General features: G+C 45.7%; 2 non-coding genes across 2 annotated transcripts; both read right to left on the bottom strand.

Moving 5' to 3' along the window:
* Nucleotides 1-1206: 1206 nt before the first annotated feature.
* Nucleotides 1207-1325, bottom strand: LOC138361106 (5S ribosomal RNA). The gene has a single exon (XR_011226790.1). It is a non-coding gene; the product is annotated as a 5S ribosomal RNA (ribosomal RNA).
* Nucleotides 1326-11678: 10353 nt separating this feature from the next.
* LOC138361104 (5S ribosomal RNA) lies at nt 11679-11797 on the bottom strand. The gene has a single exon (XR_011226788.1). It is a non-coding gene; the product is annotated as a 5S ribosomal RNA (ribosomal RNA).
* Nucleotides 11798-24228: the final 12431 nt, after the last annotated feature.

Raw genomic sequence — 24228 nt, 5'->3', positions numbered from 1 at the left:
GCACAATTATACCAATTCTATGGTGGCTGGGTGGTAAGGTGTGTGGCTGGTGTTTTGGAAGTCGCGAGTTCAAACGACCCAATGGGAATAATACTTTTTTTTTTTGCCATACAATCTTCCTAATACTATTATGTAGGTTTGTGTGTGTTTTTTTTTATTCATTCTTTGGTTTTATAGATGACATACATATTGACTCCTTTTACCGGTCCTTAATTAGGCTCTGGGGAAGCAATGGTGGTGGTGGTGGTGGTGGTGCATTTAAAACTAAACCAAAAATCACCAGTTCTGGACGCGTCAAATATCATATCCGCTTAATGTGTCTACAACCTAATTACTTAAAACTACACTATTTAATTCATTCATATCATGTGCATATTGGTCATTATGCTCATACAACCGACATCAAAATTTATTTTCATTATTAGAATCATACATTTCATCAAGTAATACAGATACAAAGAGATTTTCTTTCTGAGAAGACCGTTAGTATTGGCTGGCTGGCAGGCAGGCAGGCAGGCAGGCATTTGAGGGTTATTATTTCGCCTGTTGATTGGGGGGAGGGTTGATGTGTTAGGGGGTTTTCGGTTAGGTGTGGTGGTGGTGATTGGTGGTGAGTGGTAGTGGTGGTGGTGGTGGTGGTGGTGGTGGTGGTAGTAGGTGGGAGTTGGGGGGGGGGGGGGGAGGGAGGGAAGGGGAGGGGAATGATGGTCTGTGGATTCCTTCTCCGTACCCTTTACATATAAGCAAAATATGCCTTCCTGTGGGTATAGAAACATTAACACAAATTATATCAGTAACTGATATTGTAGCCTTTTAAACAGAAAAGATTTGTACATACAAATACTTTTTAATTATCATTTATTTGTGGAAATGGCATTTACGTCATTAAATTGATACCTCAGCATCAAGCTAGTGTCCTGCAGCAGTGGTCCAGTGGTAAAGTGTATATAAGTGATGCGTATTCTTGGAGTTGCGAGTTCAAACCCGGATTAAGCTATATATATATACAACATGTTTTGTTTTGGTTGTTCGTTTTTGTATAAAGCCTCACACAATATCTATATTAAGCGAGTTTGTTTTAAACATGACATACATATTAATTCATTTTACCAGGCCTTATTCCACACAACTCCGTGAATTTCCCGTGGAGCCAGCCATTCAAACAAAAACAAACGAAACAAAACAAAACAAAACAAAAAACATTATTGCCAACAGCATTTGGTGTTCCCAGGCGGTCACCCATCCAAGTACTAACCAAACCCAACGTTGCTTAACTTCGCTGATCGGACGAGAAGCGGTGTTCTCAACGTGGTATGGCCGTTGGCATGAGACTGCCTACACATTGTGGCTAATAACCAACTCTTTTTTTAAGTCATCGCGGCAGGATACGGACCTGCTTGTGGTGTCTTAATGGTAATTGTATCCTAACATATTTTTGTCTCCTTGGCATGGATATTTAACATCGTTTATTCAGTCTTGGGTTTATGTTCTTTCGCCATTTACAGACATTTTACATCTACCTACTTCCTCAGCCTGCCCTGCCAATTTCTAATGAATTTGTGGATTTTCTTTTGTAATACAAACATGTGTGTGCTCATCTGCTCTTCAGTTTTTATGATATTTGTCTCATCTGTCCTGCTTTATGATACTTTTACAAAGAACATGAACAAATGCTTCTATTTTAGAGAAGATATGGGATCCAGGTTTCGGAGCCGTAAAACCAACCGTCGTGATTGGTGGACGAGTTGCCAGGTTGCAGCTTCTGTACCGTGCCGGCACATAAATAGGTTCGGCTCAAGCGGCGGCAGCATCATTCCCCCGTGACTGTCTGAGCGTCTCTCATCACCTTGGTTGGTTCATCATCATCATCATGGTAGAAGCAAAGCCTACCAAGAAGGCTGCGGCTGCTGCTGCTGCTGCTGCTGTGGTGGCCACCACCAGGAAACCTCGCGTCCAGGTTGCTCACCCGAAAACTAGTCAAATGGTTCTAGCCGCGGTCGCAGCACTCAAAGACCGTAAGGGCTCGTCTCTACAAGCAATCAAGAAGTACGTTGTTGCCAACAACAAAGTCGAGGCTGCCAAGATCGCCATTTACATCCGAAGATTTCTCAAGAAAGCAGTGGCTGACGGCATTCTTGTTCAGACCAAGGGAAGTGGAGCTAGTGGATCATTCAAGCTGGCCGTAGCAGAGAAGAGGGCCGTTCTAACTCCCAAGAAAGCCACCACAACCAAGAAACCATCTACAGCAGCAAAGAAGGCCGTGGTAACTCCCAAGAAAGCCGCCACAAGCAACAAACCACCTACAGCCTTGAAAAAGAAGCAGCAGCAGCTTGTTGTTGGGAACAAAAAGCCCAAAATAAAGAGAGCTTCAAAATCTCCCAAACCACCCAAGGCAAAGAAAGCTGTCAAGAAAACAACAAAGGCAAAATAAACGACGACATGCAAGCAGCATGAATACACATGACAATAAACATCCAGGCCTCCCCCCTCAGTGGAGGGGCCTCATATGATTCCAAAAAGAGTTTAGTTTTGTACACAAATAAATCATTACTTTTGGGGTAGATTTACTCTGTATATTATATATATATATATATATATATATATATATATATATATATATATATATATATATATATATATATATACATGGGTGAGGTGATATGGTACCAAAGTTTTGGGTAAGGTGATTGACATTTACACAAGATAAAACACGAACCAATGGGAATAAAAACATAAGAATGGAAGTAACTGCAGAAGGCCTATTGGCCCATAACACAAGCACTTCCTCTTGATGCTTCTATATTGGTTCGGAGTCTTGAAGCTATAATATATATATATATATATATATATATATATATATATATATATATATATATATATATATATATATATATATATATATATATATATATATATATATATATATATATATATATATATGCACACAAAACTAAATAGTCTTGTTAGACAAATTGCCCCTATTAGAGGCAAGTTGACTAACAAGCCGAATGACTGCAATTGTTTTGAATTTGAGTTAAATCTAACATAGAAATGTAATCAAACCTAACCTAACCTATGCTAACCCAAGCTAAGCTAAGCTAACCTAACCTAACCTAAGCTAAGCTAAGCTAACCTAACCTAACCTAACCTAACCCAGCAATTCATGATCTTAATATAATACTGTTAATTGGATAAACCAATTTGGAAAGAAATGTTCGAAAATAACAAAATTAACTGTGCTTGTTAGGAAAATTGGGCCTTGCATACTTGTCCCAATAGTGTGGTTCTCGCTTTTAGGTACGACATAAACGTATACCTAAGTTGAGAGAGAAAAAGATTCGCACTCAAACATGCATATCGATTGCCATTCCTGAATTCTGGGTAGATATTCGTGTCCTCCCTTTTCATTTACCATCATTTGGATACTATCAAAACAGCTCTGAGAAGGATAAAATGAATAAAACGGGTAGCTCACTCATGTAAAAAGGAAGAGTTGGGAAAGATCTCTCTCTCTCTCTCTCTCCCTCCCTCACCCCCCCCCCCTCCCCACCAATGATCCTGCTCTGCTAGTATATAACGTAACAAACCTTCCCCCCCCCCCCCCCCCCCCAATCAGAGTCCCTTTAAGCATGCGAGGATAAAAAATAGATTTCATAAGACCCAATGTGCTAGCTGATATCAAAACAATTTATGTTATCGTCTATTAAGCCCTTCAGTAAAAAAGTATAGGGACCTAATTAGGTCCCGTTTTGAGGTGGTGGTGGGTGGAATCGATGGATTAGCCAAGCTCTTATCCGCCGAATCCGTAGAGGGTACGACCCTGGCGCTTCAGAGCGTACACCACGTCCATGGCAGTGACGGTCTTCCTCTTGGCGTGTTCCGTGTAGGTTACAGCATCACGGATGACGTTCTCGAGGAACACCTTCAGGACGCCACGGGTCTCTTCGTAGATGAGACCCGAAATACGCTTGACGCCGCCACGACGAGCTAAGCGACGAATAGCGGGCTTGGTGATGCCCTGGATGTTGTCACGTAGCACCTTACGATGACGCTTGGCGCCACCCTTTCCGAGTCCCTTGCCTCCCTTGCCGCGTCCAGTCATGGTGTTGAAGTTGTGTGAATCGAATTGACGAATGCCCGCACGATTTCCCGACTATATCCCATCAAGCGGACGTACTAGTAGCATTGCAACTCCTGCCTGCCCTTACTTTACGCTTGTGGTCGAGTAGACACGGCTTTCTCACAACGCTTTCAAAACTGCAGTTGCCTACTCGTCTGTTTCACGTCCCTGTGAAATGACTTTTGCACAAATCCAAAAAATAGAGCAAAATCAGCAATAATAGTGATTGAGGTGAGCCGCCTGTTGGCTGCAGCCAGAGGAAGGAGGGGAGGGGCAACGGGGTGACGTAGGCGAGTCGAGCAGCCAATGGCGCTCGAGCAAGCGCCTCGAGACGGCGTATATAAGCAAAAATTTTTCGGCGCCGGCCATCACAAACCACAGTTGTTCACCATGGCTCGCACCAAGCAGACTGCTCGCAAGTCCACGGGAGGCAAGGCTCCTCGTAAGCAGCTGGCCACCAAGGCAGCACGCAAGTCTGCTCCTGCCACAGGGGGTGTGAAGAAGCCTCACCGTTACAGGCCCGGAACGGTCGCCCTGCGTGAGATCCGTCGTTACCAGAAGAGCACCGAGTTGCTCATCAGGAAACTTCCCTTCCAGCGTCTGGTGCGCGAGATTGCCCAGGACTTCAAGACAGATCTTCGCTTCCAGTCGTCTGCCGTCATGGCTTTACAGGAGGCATCCGAGGCTTACCTGGTCGGTCTCTTCGAGGACACTAACCTCTGTGCCATCCACGCCAAGCGTGTCACCATCATGCCAAAGGACATTCAGCTTGCTCGCCGTATCCGTGGAGAGCGTGCATAAGCTAAATCGACCACCCTAGTATACACCAAACTCGGCCCTTCTCAGGGCCAAAATATCCTTCTAAGGAGATTTCAGACATTCCTAGCATCAGTCATATGAATTAACCTTCATCTACACATATAATAAATAAATAAAAAATTAAAAAAAAATAAATAAATACACTAATTTAGGTGTCATACATACACGTGATATCAATAAATCAAGTCATTTGTAGTACAACCTGTTCTCTTACAAACAAAACGCCGTCGCTTTTCGCTCTTATGCACTGTCAAGGATCACCCCCCCCAAAAATAAAAATTGTCATACTGTACTAGAAATAAAAGCAGCTTGTATAAGTGACATACTGTCCAGTCCTGTTTTATTCTGTTTTCGGTCCTCTGGCTTAATCTGTTAAGTTAGGAGATGACATTTTAAATTAACCGTTTTCTTGACATTTTCAAACCTAAGAGGGTGGCCTGCATAGTAATCCTAATGTGGAACATAACAATGAATCTCTAATCTCTAGAAAAAAGATACCGAGTGCTTATATGTGTTGAGAGAGAGAGAGAGAGAGAGAGAGAGAGAGAGAGAGAGAGAGAGAGAGAGAGAGAGAGAGAGAGAGAGAGAGAGAGAGAGAGAGACACACAGACAGACAGACAGACAGACAGACAGACAGACAGACAGACAGACAGACAGACAGACAGACAGACAGACAGACAGACAGACAGACAGACAGAGACTGAGAGAGAGAAACACACACAGACAGTTTCATAAATATTCTCATTTTATAGCTATTTGCTTTCAGTGACAGAGGTTTTTGTTATAATAGTATTGGTGTCTAACACTCACAATCTCTTTAGAAATTAAAGTGTGGCTCCAATGGAGCCGAGTTTGTTGGTTTGAGGCCAAGCCACCACCACAGGGCAGTAAGCCGTTTACTTGGAGGAGGTGTACTTGGTGACGGCCTTAGTGCCCTCAGAGACGGCGTGCTTGGCCAGTTCTCCGGGCAACAGGAGCCTTACAGCCGTCTGGATCTCCCGACTGGTAATGGTGGAACGCTTGTTGTAGTGGGCCAGGCGAGAAGCCTCGGCGGCGATGCGCTCGAAGATGTCGTTCACGAACGAGTTCATGATCGACATGGCTTTGGAAGAGATACCAGTGTCGGGGTGGACCTGCTTCAGCACTTTGTAGATGTAGATGCTGTAGCTCTCCTTCCTCCTGCGCTTCTTTTTCTTATCGCCCTTGGCAATGGCCTTCTGGGCCTTTCCGGCCTTCTTGGCAGCCTTTCCAGATGCCTTGGGTGGCATGATGATGCTCGTGCTGGCTGGCGTTGCGATACAATAATGAACTTTTGCGCGAGTCGAGCTTTCCTTTTATATCCCGCTCGCGACTCAGCTCAGAGCGGGTCGCGTGGCGGAGCGCGCTGATTGGTCAGTGGCGGACTCCCTTGATCCTGAGCGGGGTATATAACACGAAGCTCGATCTGCGGGCCGGCATAACCCCAGCCTCACCCACCTTGTACACACATTCCTTGACGAAGATGAAGAGGAGCAGCAAGAAAAAATAGAAGACCCACAGGATCAGGCTGACCTCATGGGCGCAGTCTGGAAAAAGACACTCACAGCTTCAAACAGCAGAGCCTTCAACAACACTCACTTTGAACGTGTCAACCAATGGACAACAGAAAATGCCGCCTCCCTTAACAGCACCCCTCTGATTGACCTGACAACCCTAGAAGACGACCACCCTCTAACAAGACCCATAACTATGCTAGAGATGAGAGGAGTCATCAAAAGCACCAGAGATAAGGCCCCTGGACCATCAGGGATCAAAGCGCTGCAGATCAAACTTCTACCAGGCAATCTTATGCAATCCATACTCAACCTATTCAACGCTATGCTGGCATCGGGTCACATTCCTGTAGCATTCAAGTCAGCCAAGATGATATTCATTCCCAAACCCAAGAAAGACCCCCACCAACCTGGCAACTACCGACCAATCTCCCTCTTAGACACGATAGGCAAGTGCTTTGAAAAAATCATGTCAAACCGTCTTAACTACTACATGGAGTACAACAACCTCTTCACAGAAAAGCAGTTTGGCTTTCGAGCACATAGATCAACCCAGCACGCAATTAACATCATCTACGACGCCGTAAGCTCAATTCGAAAGCAAAAACAGGTAGCTTTGATTGCAACGAGGGACGTACACAAGGCCTTCGACAGCCTGTGGCACGATGGTCTTGTGTACAAATTAGCAGACTTACCAGCGCAAAACTGGACCCTCCTCAGGCTGATCAGAAATTTCCTTAAGAATAGGCAAGTTACCCCCAGCTTCAAGGCAAAAGAGGCCGCAGCCTTCACCCCAACAGCTGGAGTCCCCCAAGGATCATGCTTGAGCCCGGTTCTCTTCAACATCTTTGTAAATGACCTACCCCAACCAGAGTATAGGGACACCATTATCGTACAATTTGCTGACGACGTAACACACGTAATAACATCTAACCCTAGCATCCAAGCGGCCAAGCATGCAACTGTAACCCGTAAGGCAAACGTAGAACTAGCAAGGACTGCTAACTGGGAAAGGAAATGGAGGATCACCACTAACCCAGAAAAGATCCAATTAAGCACTGTCGGCTGTATGGCCTTCTCTATTGAAAATGAGGGGGGAATAAGAATCAGGGGTGATCCCATAGCCATCTCAAACTCCAACACAGTGCTCGGTTACAACTTCAACAGGCTACTCAACTCCTCCCAGTACGTATCCCAGAAGACAGCGATGGCCCGGGGCTCACTGGAGAGGCTCTTCCGTTTCAACCAAGCCCCATCCCACATCAAGCTCCACCTGTACAGAATGATCATAAGGCCTAGCTTGGAATACCCCTACGTTCCCCTGAACCTCACCAACAAATCCAACATGTTGAAGATTCAACGAGTACAAAACAAAGCACTTCGCTTTGCAGAGGGCCTGACTCTGAGGGACAGGGTAAGAACTGACCTGATCCATGAGACGCTCAACATGAAGCCAATGAACATTAGGCTCAGCTACCTGGCCAGAAGACAGCTGTACCGTATGAAGAACATGTATGTCCCAGACCCAGAAGATCCCTTCGTAGCAGAAAACACCACCAGCGACTACGAGATCCACGATCCACCACACAGAACCAGAAGAATCACTCTCCAACAAAAAGTGATCAGACATATCCATGATGAGGCCTTCCCAAGCCCTCAGATACTAAGCGGTCTGCCAGACGATCCAGATGAGTGGCCCATCCCGGACCCAATCTACACCAAATGAAGAATAAAGAAAGAAAGAAAAAAAAAAAAATAACAAAATAAAAAAATAAAAATAAAAAAAAATAAAAAAATAAATAAATAAATTAAAAAAAAAAAAAAAAATAATAAAAAAAAAAAAAAAAAAAAAAAAAAAAAAAAAAAAAAATATATAAATAAATAAAACACCTACAAAAAAAATATAAAACCAAAAAACCATTTGTCGTGGCGGCAGAAGTGTAACTACCCTGATGTTTCTAAGATTAGCCTCCTTCAGCCAACTCCATCGGCTCTAGTGCTTTAGGACACCAACAAGGTCACAAACACTAGCCCCCCCAGCCAATGTACTGACAACCCAACATAACACATACGCAAACAAACAACACATACAAAAATGTCAACCCATGGTGGACAGGCCACCGAACTTTCAAACCTCCTCTCTCTCTACACCCGCATCCTCTTCCTGAATTTCATCTCCCCATCCCTCTACCTCCCCCATCCTTTCCATTCCCTATGGACATCAATCCGAATCCGGCATAAAACACCACAAACCCACAACAGCAGCAGTAATGTCAGGACGCGGCAAGGGAGGCAAAGTGAAGGGCAAGTCAAAGTCTCGCTCCAGCAGGGCCGGACTTCAGTTCCCCGTGGGCAGAATTCACCGTCTGCTGCGTAAGGGCAACTACGCCGAACGCGTCGGTGCTGGCGCTCCTGTCTACCTAGCAGCCGTCATGGAATACCTCGCTGCCGAAGTTCTGGAGCTCGCCGGTAACGCCGCACGTGACAACAAGAAGACCCGTATCATCCCACGTCACTTGCAGTTGGCCATCCGCAACGACGAAGAACTCAACAAACTTCTGTCTGGCGTAACCATTGCACAGGGAGGTGTTCTTCCAAACATTCAGGCAGTTCTTTTGCCAAAGAAGACAGAGAAGAAGTAAGCACTTCTGCCACCCACCACGACAAATACCATAACCAGGCTCCATCCGGAGCCACACACACTTTAATAGAGAGATTCAAGTAGACAATCAACTTTCAAACATTAATAATAACATTTATATTGATTTCATTTGGAATGTGTACATAACAAACAAACAAAACAAAATTATAGGGGATATTCAGCATCACTTGGAATATTAACCAATCATATAAATCCAATATATATTTTATATTTTACTTTAAGCGAGGAATTCTTATTCTATCAATTTTTAATCATACAAATGAACAAAAGCAATTCTTCACTAGACGTAATAAATGAATAAATGATCAAGGTTTTAATGTGTTTCATGAATATATATATATATATATATATATATATATATATATATATATATATATATATATATATATATATATATATATATATATATATATATATATTATAATATATATATTTTAATACTTGTGAACCAGAATATGTTTGAGCAGCAGCGATCGTGCCATTGGCCGAAGTGCAACAATTCAAATAATTTAAAGGGCCTGCTCGGGTATATAAGAGAGGCTGGGAGACTGGGGCCGGTGGTGGGTGATGGGTGATGAGTGATGGTGTGGTGTGGTGTGGTGTGGTGTTGTTAAGAGTTGATTTACGGCCGGCCAGCCAGCCAGCCAGCCAGCCAGCCAGCCAGCCAGCCAGCCAGCCAGCCAGCCAGCCAGCCAGCCAGCCAGCCAGCTGCAGCCAAGGCAGGGCAAGGCAAGGCAATAACAGGACAGGACAGGACAGGCCAGGCAAGGCAAGGCAAGGCAAGGCAAGGCAAGGCAAGGCAGGCAGGCAGGCAGGCAGGCAGGCAGGCAGGCAGGCAGGCAGGCAGGCAGGCAGGCAGGCAGGCAGGCAGGCAGGCAGGCAGCCAGGCAGGCAGGCAGGCAGGCAGGCAGGCAGGCAGCCAGCCAGCCAGCCAGCCAGCCAGCCAGCCAGCCAGCCAGCCAGCCAGCCAGCCAGCCAGCCAGCCAGCCAGCCAGCCACTCCCACTTTGTATTTATATGCATTCAATTTATATTCAAACATTATATATGTTAAGGGCCTTGTTTTAGTGTTTATTTTAAAAATGACAAACATCGAGTCATTTTACCAGTCCTTTAGCGTTAACGGTGATGCATTTTAAAACTGAACATAAATCGCCTTTTCTGGATATATCAAATATCGAATCCGCTTAATGTGCCTACAATTCAATCATTCAAAAAATACATAATTTACATCAAGCCTTTTCATAGAACAGACAATAAGATTTGTAGATGCAAAAAAAAAAAATCCTTTAAGTTATCAATACAATGTGAGAAAACTTTACTTTTATAACTAAAGTTGCACAATTATACCAATTCTATGGTGGCTGGGTGGTAAGGTGTGTGGCTGGTGTTTTGGAAGTCGCGAGTTCAAACGACCCAATGGGAATAATACTTTTTTTTTTTGCCATACAATCTTCCTAATACTATTATGTAGGTTTGTGTGTGTTTTTTTTTATTCATTCTTTGGTTTTATAGATGACATACATATTGACTCCTTTTACCGGTCCTTAATTAGGCTCTGGGGAAGCAATGGTGGTGGTGGTGGTGGTGGTGCATTTAAAACTAAACCAAAAATCACCAGTTCTGGACGCGTCAAATATCATATCCGCTTAATGTGTCTACAACCTAATTACTTAAAACTACACTATTTAATTCATTCATATCATGTGCATATTGGTCATTATGCTCATACAACCGACATCAAAATTTATTTTCATTATTAGAATCATACATTTCATCAAGTAATACAGATACAAAGAGATTTTCTTTCTGAGAAGACCGTTAGTATTGGCTGGCTGGCAGGCAGGCAGGCAGGCAGGCATTTGAGGGTTATTATTTCGCCTGTTGATTGGGGGGAGGGTTGATGTGTTAGGGGGTTTTCGGTTAGGTGTGGTGGTGGTGATTGGTGGTGAGTGGTAGTGGTGGTGGTGGTGGTGGTGGTGGTGGTGGTAGTAGGTGGGAGTTGGGGGGGGGGGGGGGGAGGGAGGGAAGGGGAGGGGAATGATGGTCTGTGGATTCCTTCTCCGTACCCTTTACATATAAGCAAAAATATGCCTTCCTGTGGGTATAGAAACATTAACACAAATTATATCAGTAACTGATATTGTAGCCTTTTAAACAGAAAAGATTTGTACATACAAATACTTTTTAATTATCATTTATTTGTGGAAATGGCATTTACGTCATTAAATTGATACCTCAGCATCAAGCTAGTGTCCTGCAGCAGTGGTCCAGTGGTAAAGTGTATATAAGTGATGCGTATTCTTGGAGTTGCGAGTTCAAACCCGGATTAAGCTATATATATATACAACATGTTTTGTTTTGGTTGTTCGTTTTTGTATAAAGCCTCACACAATATCTATATTAAGCGAGTTTGTTTTAAACATGACATACATATTAATTCATTTTACCAGGCCTTATTCCACACAACTCCGTGAATTTCCCGTGGAGCCAGCCATTCAAACAAAAACAAACGAAACAAAACAAAACAAAACAAAAAACATTATTGCCAACAGCATTTGGTGTTCCCAGGCGGTCACCCATCCAAGTACTAACCAAACCCAACGTTGCTTAACTTCGCTGATCGGACGAGAAGCGGTGTTCTCAACGTGGTATGGCCGTTGGCATGAGACTGCCTACACATTGTGGCTAATAACCAACTCTTTTTTTAAGTCATCGCGGCAGGATACGGACCTGCTTGTGGTGTCTTAATGGTAATTGTATCCTAACATATTTTTGTCTCCTTGGCATGGATATTTAACATCGTTTATTCAGTCTTGGGTTTATGTTCTTTCGCCATTTACAGACATTTTACATCTACCTACTTCCTCAGCCTGCCCTGCCAATTTCTAATGAATTTGTGGATTTTCTTTTGTAATACAAACATGTGTGTGCTCATCTGCTCTTCAGTTTTTATGATATTTGTCTCATCTGTCCTGCTTTATCATACTTTTACAAAGAACATGAACAAATGCTTCTATTTTAGAGAAGATATGGGATCCAGGTTTCGGAGCCGTAAAACCAACCGTCGTGATTGGTGGACGAGTTGCCAGGTTGCAGCTTCTGTACCGTGCCGGCACATAAATAGGTTCGGCTCAAGCGGCGGCAGCATCATTCCCCCGTGACTGTCTGAGCGTCTCTCATCACCTTGGTTGGTTCATCATCATCATCATGGTAGAAGCAAAGCCTACCAAGAAGGGATAAAGATAAAGGACTCGCCAGCCAGCAGCCGCCGTGAGCAGACGTGCTCCCAGGAGCTCCCGCCACCTACAGGAGAAACTGAGCGTTGGCTCCGCCCACCTCACTCAGGATTGGTGCGCCAGCGAGCCAATCACAGCCGGCCGGCCGCGTAGCAGCCAGCCACACTCACTGCCAGTCGACTACAAGCTCTCTCGGCGTCAAGACACGCCGGGGCACCTGTACTGTGTCTCAACCTAGCTCTACTGACGCTTACAGCAGTATGATGTCCTAATAAAATAACTACCCATCCTCATCCTTCATCCCACACCCCCTCCCCCCCCCATTCCCCACCCTCTCCTCCCCATTCTCTCCCTGCCTGTACCAAGACACACCACACACACACTCACACAATACACAATGCATAACCTACTAATCATAGAATTAAGGAGTGAATAAGGCTGTCTTTCTAAACTGTTTCTACCTCTTGTATTTCGCCATTCCAAACGATCATTCCCGAGCGGTAGCCAAAACCGGGTTCTTGAAATTCTTGCGAAGGTTTGATCGGGCATCTAACAGCCTTGTAGCAGGCTTAGGCTATCGATAGGTTCAATTACCACCTTGTCTAGTAGCTCTAGTTGCCTAGCAACTAGAAGTTAGAGGCCTCGGCCTAACTAACACCCACCATCCACTTAGTCTACCTGGACACTTCACAGCACCCACCATAGTATAGATTAGATTAGGCTGCCTGGCCCACCAAGCTATGGCGACCAAAGTCAGATTCACAGACGAATCTGGCCGGGGTCGTACCCCAGCCCAACTACTTGAGGTGATCTACGAGGTCACCCAGATTACCTACAAAAATGTGTACAAAATAACGAATGGAGCCATCTTGTTGGTACCCAATGCAAACCTCCCAGACCTCCTTTCGTCAGACACCATGAACAAACTAAGGGAGAAGAATATCACTGTCTACCCCCCTGCCGAATTCCAAGCCCAGCGCACCATCTTTGTGCATAGGATCCATGACATCATCATGGACCACTCAAATGATGAAATAATTGCAGAAATAGAGAGGAAAAACAGGGATGTCAAAATACTTCAGGCCCACAGATTCACAACCCAACGCAACAACCAAGTACTGAAACTTACTCTGGCTTCACCGGAGCAAGCAACGCAAGTCTGCACACAAGGCCTTTCTGCATTTGGCATCATGGCTGAACCTGACAAAATCCACCCACAGAGGTTTTACAAGCTCAAGCAATGCTTCAAATGCTTTCAGTATGACCACTATTCCAATGCATGTAACAATGGAACCCCCAAGTGCAGCAGGTGCACAGGGGAACACAGCTACAGGGAATGCACAAACCCAACACCCAAATGTGCTCTATGCAATGGTCCACACATTGCAATCTCGCATCTTTGTCCCCGCAGGCAAGAGGCAATCAAGCAATTGCATGAAACAGAGACAGCAGCCCGCCAACAGGCAGCTATTACCATCCCTGCCCCTCCTCCACCAGTAAATGCCTGGGGCATCCCTAACCAACAACAGGCCCAGCCGGTGGCCCAAGTGGGCCACCAAAGCACCCAACACCCCCATAACCCCACGGTTATACCAGAGCAAACCCAGAATCAAACACAACAGGCCCCAACACCTAACTCTCTTGCACCAAACCCCGATCCCAAGCCCAGCTTAGGGGCCGAACTCCTAACATTTGCTCAAATCCAATTTCCAGACAACCCAGTGAAGCTCCTAGGTTTCTGGAACTCACTTAGGAAAGACAATGGCCTACCCCCTGTCCATATGTCCGAGGACTCGCTTGCCTACTTGACTCCTAACATCACAACAACCGCCGGCCAGGCCCAAGCACAACCCAACAAACCCAACCCTAGTACTCCTCGCCCCCTGGCTTCAACCAACGCCCAGGAGACTCCAAACTCCCTGAACAACCCCGGCCCCTCCACCCCGACATTCTGGGAAACACCAATGTCCACCCTTCCTGGAACACTCCCACATCAGATCGCCCTCCAAGCTCTCACAAACTCCCTTGCCATACGGAACCCCATCCGGGGCACTAGGAAATTTCGCTTCAAACACCGCAGCCCCACAACAATATATTCCACACAACGCTGTACCAAGAGGCCTAGGACCAACACTTACAGCCGAACCCCATCCCCTGTGGACGGAGCAAGGGCAAGCAACCCCCACAACTCTTCACCAGAGAGCGACTCTAGCACCACGGATGTCGACATCATGAACAGCAGTGACACCGAAGACCCCCCAATGGCACAGCAACGTATGGTAAACCCCAACCCCAACCAATCCCCGACCGGAACCAGGAACAAAATACCTGGCTCAACAGCTTTACCCCCCTCCTCCACAAACAGAAGCGACCAAACCGAACGTAACAACATTGGCACTACAGCCAAACAAACACTTCCGTCCCATAGTCAATAATGGGGATCACAATCCTTCAGGTGAACATCAGACATTACTTCAACAACAAATACCTACTCACTCTGGAGGTAGCCAGACTTAACCCAGATGTTGTCTTACTCAATGAAACAGCGGCCAGACAAGACCAGCACATCTCCATCTGGGGTTATTCCACCAGGGAAGTCAACAGGGGTAGGTACAGTGGGGTGGCAATACTAATAAGAAGAGGGCTCTCCTACCGCCCCATCCTCATAGAAGACGACAACTTTCTTGCAATAGAACTCACCACTTCACACGGCCCCCTCATTGTCTGCACCGCATATCTACCACCTAGATTGGCCTACCTCCCCTCCATCCCTCTGAACAAGCTGCTCGACAGGAACCTCCCCACTATCATCGCAGGAGACCTGAATGCCCACCATCAGGCCTTATTCAACGCTCCTGACAGGCCAGACCTCAAGGGCAGGCAGCTCTTCAATCTAATGCAAAACCGGGACCTCTCCTTCCAAGGCCCCCACTTTAAGACGTTCTTTGCGGGCAACCATAGGGGCACCCCTGACATAGTGCTGACCAACAGAGATTGTGACCTGTTCCACTGCAGAGTAACCCCAGGCAAGAACGTGGGGTCGGATCACATCCCTGTGGTCACATCCCTCCAAGCAACCCCCTTCAGATATGTGGCACCATCCAGGCCCAGATTGGAAACCATACGTGCCCGTGACTATGACACCTTCCTTGCTGGCGACCCCATCCTTGAGTTCGACAACCTCCCAACCCAAACAATTGACCAAGCAGTAAACACCATCCACAACCGGATCCAGCTTGCAACCGAGGCCACTTGTGAAATATCCACCACTAGGACTTACCACCAATATAAGCCGACCCGAGAAATCAGAGGCAAAATGAATGTGTACCAGCGAGCCTGCCAAAGCCACTACCAAACAGGCCAGCCTCCAGCGTTGACCCTACAAACACTCAGAAGGGAAACCATAGACCTTACGCTGACCCACAAGAGCCACATTTGGAGAACCCTAGTGAGACAGGCCAACCAGTACAAAAGGGAGCCGGGAACTTTCTGGCGCAAGATCAGACAGCTCCTGGGATCGGTTAACCCCAGCCTCACCCACCTTGTACACACATTCCTTGACGAAGATGAAGAGGAGCAACAAGAAAAAATAGAAGACCCGCAGGATCAGGCTGACCTCATGGGCGCAGTTTGGAAAAAGACACTCACAGCTTCAAACAGCAGAGCCTTCAACAACACTCACTTTGAACGTGTCAACCAATGGACAGCAGAAAATGCCGCCTCCCTTAACAGCACCCCTCTGATTGACCTGACAACCCTAGAAGACGACCACCCTTTAACAAGACCCATAACTATGCTAGAGATGAGAGGAGTCATCAAAAACACCAGAGATAAGGCCCCAGGACCATCAGGGATCAAAGCGCTGCAGATCAAACTTCTACCAGGCAATCTTATGCAATCCATACTCAACCTATTCAACGCTATGCTGGCATCGGGTCACATTCCTGTAGCATTCAAGTCAGCCAAGATGATATTCATTCCCAAACCCAAGAAAGACCCCCACCAACCTGGCAACTACCGACCAATCTCACTCTTAGACTCAATAGGCAAGTGCTTTGAAAAAATCATGTCAAACCGCCTTAACTACTACATGGAGTACAACAACCTCTTCACAGAAAAGCAGTTTGGCTTTCGAGCTCATAGATCAACCCAGCACGCAATTAACATCATCTACGACGCCTTAAGCTCAATTCGCAAGCAAAAACAGGTAGCCTTGATTGCGACGAGGGACGTACACAAGGCCTTCGACAGCCTGTGGCACGATGGTCTGATGTACAAACTAGCAGACTTACCAGCGCAAAACTGGACCCTCCTCAGGCTGATCAGTAATTTCCTTAAGAATAGGCAAGTCACCCCCAGCTTCAAGGCAAACGAGGCCGCAGCCTTCACCCCAACAGCTGGAGTCCCCCAAGGATCATGCTTGAGCCCGGTTCTCTTCAACATCTTTGTAAATGACCTGCCCCAACCAGAGTATAGGGACACCATTATCGTGCAATTTGCGGACGACGTAACGCACGTAATAACATCTAACCCTAGCAGCCAAGCGGCCAAACATGCAACTGCAACCCGTAAGGCAAACGTAGAACTAGCAAGGACTGCTAACTGGGAAAGGAAATGGAGAATCACCACGAACCCAGAAAAGATTCAATTAAGCACTGTCGGCTGTATGGCCTTCTCAATTGAAAATGAGGGGGGAATAAGAATCAGGGGTGAACCCATAGCCATCTCAAACTCCAACACAGTGCTCGGTTACAACTTCAACAGGCTACTCAACTCCTCCCAGTACGTATCCCAGAAGACAGCGATGGCCCGGGGCTCACTGGCGAGGCTCTTCCGTTTCAACCAAGCCCCATCCCACATCAAGCTCCACCTGTACAGAATGATCATAAGGCCTAGCTTGGAATACCCATACGTTCCCCTGAGCCTCACCAACAAATCCAACATGTTGAAGATTCAACGAGTACAAAACAAAGCACTTCGCTTTGCAGAGGGCCTGACTCTGAGTGACAGGGTGAGAACCGACCTGATCCATGAGACGCTCAACATGAAGCCAATGAACATTAGGCTCAGCTACCTGGCCAGAAGACAGCTGTACCGCATGAAGAACATGTATGTCCCAGACCCAGAAGATCCCTTCGTAGCAGAAAACACCACCAGCGACTACGAGATCCATGAACCACCACACAGAACCAGAAGAATCACTCTCCAACAAAAAGTGATCAGACATATCCATGATGAGGCCTTCCCAAGCCCTCAGATACTAAGCGGTCTGCCAGACGATCCAGATGAGTGGCCCATCCCGGACCCAATCTACACCAAATGAAGAATAAAGAAAGAAAAAAAAAATAAATAATAAATAAAAAAAAAAAAAAAAAAAAATAATAATAATAATAAATAAAAAAAAAAAAAAAAAAAAAAAAAAAAAAAAAAAAAAAAAAAAAAAAAAAAAAAAAATATATATATATATAAATAAAACACCTACAAAAAAATATAAAACCAAAAAACCATTTGTCGTGGCGTCAGAAGTGTAACTACCCTGATGTTTCTAAGATTAGCCTCCTTCAGCCAACTCCATCGGCTCTAGTGCTTTAGGACACCAACAAGGTCACAAACACTAGCCCCCCCAGCCAATGTACTGACAACCCAACATAACACACACGCAAACAAACAACACATACAAAAATGTCAACCCATGGTGGACAGGCCACCGAACTTTCAAACCTCCTCTCTCTCTACACCCACATCCTCTTCCTGAATTTCATCTCCCCATCCCTCTACCTCCCCCATCCTTTCCATTCCCTATGGACATCAAAGCAAAAAGCAACCAAGAAGGCTGCGGCTGCTGCTGCTGCTGCTGCTGTGGTGGCCACCACCAGGAAACCTCGCGTCCAGGTTGCTCACCCGAAAACTAGTCAAATGGTTCTAGCCGCGGTCGCAGCACTCAAAGACCGTAAGGGCTCGTCTCTACAAGCAATCAAGAAGTACGTTGTTGCCAACAACAAAGTCGAGGCTGCCAAGATCGCCATTTACATCCGAAGATTTCTCAAGAAAGCAGTGGCTGACGGCATTCTTGTTCAGACCAAGGGAAGTGGAGCTAGTGGATCATTCAAGCTGGCCGTAGCAGAGAAGAGGGCCGTTCTAACTCCCAAGAAAGCCACCACAACCAAGAAACCATCTACAGCAGCAAAGAAGGCCGTGGTAACTCCCAAGAAAGCCGCCACAAGCAACAAACCACCTACAGCCTTGAAAAAGAAGCAGCAGCAGCTTGTTGTTGGGAACAAAAAGCCCAAAATAAAGAGAGCTTCAAAATCTCCCAAACCACCCAAGGCAAAGAAAGCTGTCAAGAAAACAACAAAGGCAAAATAAACGACGACATGCAAGCAGCATGAATACACATGACAATAAACATCCAGGCCTCCCCCCTCAGTGGAGGGGCCTCATATGATTCCAAAAAGAGTTTAGTTTTGTACACAAATAAATCATTACTTTTGGGGTAGATTTACTCTGTATATTATATATATATATATATATATATATATATATATATATATATATATATATATATATATATATATATATATACATGGGTGAGGTGATATGGTACCAAAGTTTTGGGTAAGGTGATTGACATTTACACAAGATAAAACACGAACCAATGGGAATAAAAACATAAGAATGGAAGTAACTGCAGAAGGCCTATTGGCCCATAACACAAGCACTTCCTCTTGATGCTTCTATATTGGTTCGGAGTCTTGAAGCTATATATATATATATATATATATATATATATATATATATATATATATATATATATATATATATATATATATATATATATATATATATATATGCACACAAAACTAAATAGTCTTGTTAGACAAATTGCCCCTATTAGAGGCAAGTTGACTAACAAGCCGAATGACTGCAATTGTTTTGAATTTGAGTTAAATCTAACATAGAAATGTAATCAAACCTAACCTAACCTATGCTAACCCAAGCTAAGCTAAGCTAACCTAACCTAACCTAAGCTAAGCTAAGCTAACCTAACCTAACCTAACCTAACCCAGCAATTCATGATCTTAATATAATACTGTTAATTGGATAAACCAATTTGGAAAGAAATGTTCGAAAATAACAAAATTAACTGTGCTTGTTAGGAAAATTGGGCCTTGCATACTTGTCCCAATAGTGTGGTTCTCGCTTTTAGGTACGACATAAACGTATACCTAAGTTGAGAGAGAAAAAGATTCGCACTCAAACATGCATATCGATTGCCATTCCTGAATTCTGGGTAGATATTCGTGTCCTCCCTTTTCATTTACCATCATTTGGATACTATCAAAACAGCTCTGAGAAGGATAAAATGAATAAAACGGGTAGCTCACTCATGTAAAAAGGAAGAGTTGGGAAAGATCTCTCTCTCTCTCTCTCTCCCTCCCTCACCCCCCCCCCTCCCCACCAATGATCCTGCTCTGCTAGTATATAACGTAACAAACCTTCCCCCCCCCCCCCCCCCAATCAGAGTCCCTTTAAGCATGCGAGGATAAAAAATAGATTTCATAAGACCCAATGTGCTAGCTGATATCAAAACAATTTATGTTATCGTCTATTAAGCCCTTCAGTAAAAAAGTATAGGGACCTAATTAGGTCCCGTTTTGAGGTGGTGGTGGGTGGAATCGATGGATTAGCCAAGCTCTTATCCGCCGAATCCGTAGAGGGTACGACCCTGGCGCTTCAGAGCGTACACCACGTCCATGGCAGTGACGGTCTTCCTCTTGGCGTGTTCCGTGTAGGTTACAGCATCACGGATGACGTTCTCGAGGAACACCTTCAGGACGCCACGGGTCTCTTCGTAGATGAGACCCGAAATACGCTTGACGCCGCCACGACGAGCTAAGCGACGAATAGCGGGCTTGGTGATGCCCTGGATGTTGTCACGTAGCACCTTACGATGACGCTTGGCGCCACCCTTTCCGAGTCCCTTGCCTCCCTTGCCGCGTCCAGTCATGGTGTTGAAGTTGTGTGAATCGAATTGACGAATGCCCGCACGATTTCCCGACTATATCCCATCAAGCGGACGTACTAGTAGCATTGCAACTCCTGCCTGCCCTTACTTTACGCTTGTGGTCGAGTAGACACGGCTTTCTCACAACGCTTTCAAAACTGCAGTTGCCTACTCGTCTGTTTCACGTCCCTGTGAAATGACTTTTGCACAAATCCAAAAAATAGAGCAAAATCAGCAATAATAGTGATTGAGGTGAGCCGCCTGTTGGCTGCAGCCAGAGGAAGGAGGGGAGGGGCAACGGGGTGACGTAGGCGAGTCGAGCAGCCAATGGCGCTCGAGCAAGCGCCTCGAGACGGCGTATATAAGCAAAAATTTTTCGGCGCCGGCCATCACAAACCACAGTTGTTCACCATGGCTCGCACCAAGCAGACTGCTCGCAAGTCCACGGGAGGCAAGGCTCCTCGTAAGCAGCTGGCCACCAAGGCAGCACGCAAGTCTGCTCCTGCCACAGGGGGTGTGAAGAAGCCTCACCGTTACAGGCCCGGAACGGTCGCCCTGCGTGAGATCCGTCGTTACCAGAAGAGCACCGAGTTGCTCATCAGGAAACTTCCCTTCCAGCGTCTGGTGCGCGAGATTGCCCAGGACTTCAAGACAGATCTTCGCTTCCAGTCGTCTGCCGTCATGGCTTTACAGGAGGCATCCGAGGCTTACCTGGTCGGTCTCTTCGAGGACACTAACCTCTGTGCCATCCACGCCAAGCGTGTCACCATCATGCCAAAGGACATTCAGCTTGCTCGCCGTATCCGTGGAGAGCGTGCATAAGCTAAATCGACCACCCTAGTATACACCAAACTCGGCCCTTCTCAGGGCCAAAATATCCTTCTAAGGAGATTTCAGACATTCCTAGCATCAGTCATATGAATTAACCTTCATCTACACATATAATAAATAAATAAAAAATTAAAAAAAAATAAATAAATACACTAATTTAGGTGTCATACATACACGTGATATCAATAAATCAAGTCATTTGTAGTACAACCTGTTCTCTTACAAACAAAACGCCGTCGCTTTTCGCTCTTATGCACTGTCAAGGATCACCCCCCCCAAAAATAAAAATTGTCATACTGTACTAGAAATAAAAGCAGCTTGTATAAGTGACATACTGTCCAGTCCTGTTTTATTCTGTTTTCGGTCCTCTGGCTTAATCTGTTAAGTTAGGAGATGACATTTTAAATTAACCGTTTTCTTGACATTTTCAAACCTAAGAGGGTGGCCTGCATAGTAATCCTAATGTGGAACATAACAATGAATCTCTAATCTCTAGAAAAAAGATACCGAGTGCTTATATGTGTTGAGAGAGAGAGAGAGAGAGAGAGAGAGAGAGAGAGAGAGAGAGAGAGAGAGAGAGAGAGAGAGAGAGAGAGAGAGAGAGAGACACACAGACAGACAGACAGACAGACAGACAGACAGACAGACAGACAGACAGACAGACAGACAGACAGACAGACAGACAGACAGAGACTGAGAGAGAGAAACACACACAGACAGTTTCATAAATATTCTCATTTTATAGCTATTTGCTTTCAGTGACAGAGGTTTTTGTTATAATAGTATTGGTGTCTAACACTCACAATCTCTTTAGAAATTAAAGTGTGGCTCCAATGGAGCCGAGTTTGTTGGTTTGAGGCCAAGCCACCACCACAGGGCAGTAAGCCGTTTACTTGGAGGAGGTGTACTTGGTGACGGCCTTAGTGCCCTCAGAGACGGCGTGCTTGGCCAGTTCTCCGGGCAACAGGAGCCTTACAGCCGTCTGGATCTCCCGACTGGTAATGGTGGAACGCTTGTTGTAGTGGGCCAGGCGAGAAGCCTCGGCGGCGATGCGCTCGAAGATGTCGTTCACGAACGAGTTCATGATCGACATGGCTTTGGAAGAGATACCAGTGTCGGGGTGGACCTGCTTCAGCACTTTGTAGATGTAGATGCTGTAGCTCTCCTTCCTCCTGCGCTTCTTTTTCTTATCGCCCTTGGCAATGGCCTTCTGGGCCTTTCCGGCCTTCTTGGCAGCCTTTCCAGATGCCTTGGGTGGCATGATGATGCTCGTGCTGGCTGGCGTTGCGATACAATAATGAACTTTTGCGCGAGTCGAGCTTTCCTTTTATATCCCGCTCGCGACTCAGCTCAGAGCGGGTCGCGTGGCGGAGCGCGCTGATTGGTCAGTGGCGGACTCCCTTGATCCTGAGCGGGGTATATAACACGAAGCTCGATCTGCGGGCCGGCATAAAACACCACAAACCCACAACAGCAGCAGTAATGTCAGGACGCGGCAAGGGAGGCAAAGTGAAGGGCAAGTCAAAGTCTCGCTCCAGCAGGGCCGGACTTCAGTTCCCCGTGGGCAGAATTCACCGTCTGCTGCGTAAGGGCAACTACGCCGAACGCGTCGGTGCTGGCGCTCCTGTCTACCTAGCAGCCGTCATGGAATACCTCGCTGCCGAAGTTCTGGAGCTCGCCGGTAACGCCGCACGTGACAACAAGAAGACCCGTATCATCCCACGTCACTTGCAGTTGGCCATCCGCAACGACGAAGAACTCAACAAACTTCTGTCTGGCGTAACCATTGCACAGGGAGGTGTTCTTCCAAACATTCAGGCAGTTCTTTTGCCAAAGAAGACAGAGAAGAAGTAAGCACTTCTGCCACCCACCACGACAAATACCATAACCAGGCTCCATCCGGAGCCACACACACTTTAATAGAGAGATTCAAGTAGACAATCAACTTTCAAACATTAATAATAACATTTATATTGATTTCATTTGGAATGTGTACATAACAAACAAACAAAACAAAATTATAGGGGATATTCAGCATCACTTGGAATATTAACCAATCATATAAATCCAATATATATTTTATATTTTACTTTAAGCGAGGAATTCTTATTCTATCAATTTTTAATCATACAAATGAACAAAAGCAATTCTTCACTAGACGTAATAAATGAATAAATGATCAAGGTTTTAATGTGTTTCATGAATATATATATATATATATATATATATATATATATATATATATATATATATATATATATATATATATATATATTATAATATATATATTTTAATACTTGTGAACCAGAATATGTTTGAGCAGCAGCGATCGTGCCATTGGCCGAAGTGCAACAATTCAAATAATTTAAAGGGCCTGCTCGGGTATATAAGAGAGGCTGGGAGACTGGGGCCGGTGGTGGGTGATGGGTGATGAGTGATGGTGTGGTGTGGTGTGGTGTGGTGTTGTTAAGAGTTGATTTACGGCCGGCCAGCCAGCCAGCCAGCCAGCCAGCCAGCCAGCCAGCCAGCCAGCCAGCCAGCCAGCCAGCCAGCCAGCTGCAGCCAAGGCAGGGCAAGGCAAGGCAATAACAGGACAGGACAGGACAGGCCAGGCAAGGCAAGGCAAGGCAAGGCAAGGCAAGGCAAGGCAGGCAGGCAGGCAGGCAGGCAGGCAGGCAGGCAGGCAGGCAGGCAGGCAGGCAGGCAGGCAGGCAGCCAGGCAGGCAGGCAGGCAGGCAGGCAGGCAGGCAGCCAGCCAGCCAGCCAGCCAGCCAGCCAGCCAGCCAGCCAGCCAGCCAGCCAGCCAGCCAGCCAGCCAGCCACTCCCACTTTGTATTTATATGCATTCAATTTATATTCAAACATTATATATGTTAAGGGCCTTGTTTTAGTGTTTATTTTAAAAATGACAAACATCGAGTCATTTTACCAGTCCTTTAGCGTTAACGGTGATGCATTTTAAAACTGAACATAAATCGCCTTTTCTGGATATATCAAATATCGAATCCGCTTAATGTGCCT

Source organism: Procambarus clarkii, unplaced genomic scaffold (assembly GCF_040958095.1).
Source record: "Procambarus clarkii isolate CNS0578487 unplaced genomic scaffold, FALCON_Pclarkii_2.0 HiC_scaffold_180, whole genome shotgun sequence".
Lineage (NCBI taxonomy): Eukaryota > Metazoa > Arthropoda > Malacostraca > Decapoda > Cambaridae > Procambarus > Procambarus clarkii.
The sequence above is the reverse complement of the archived record's forward strand: the minus strand, read 5'-3'. Positions and strand labels throughout refer to the sequence as shown.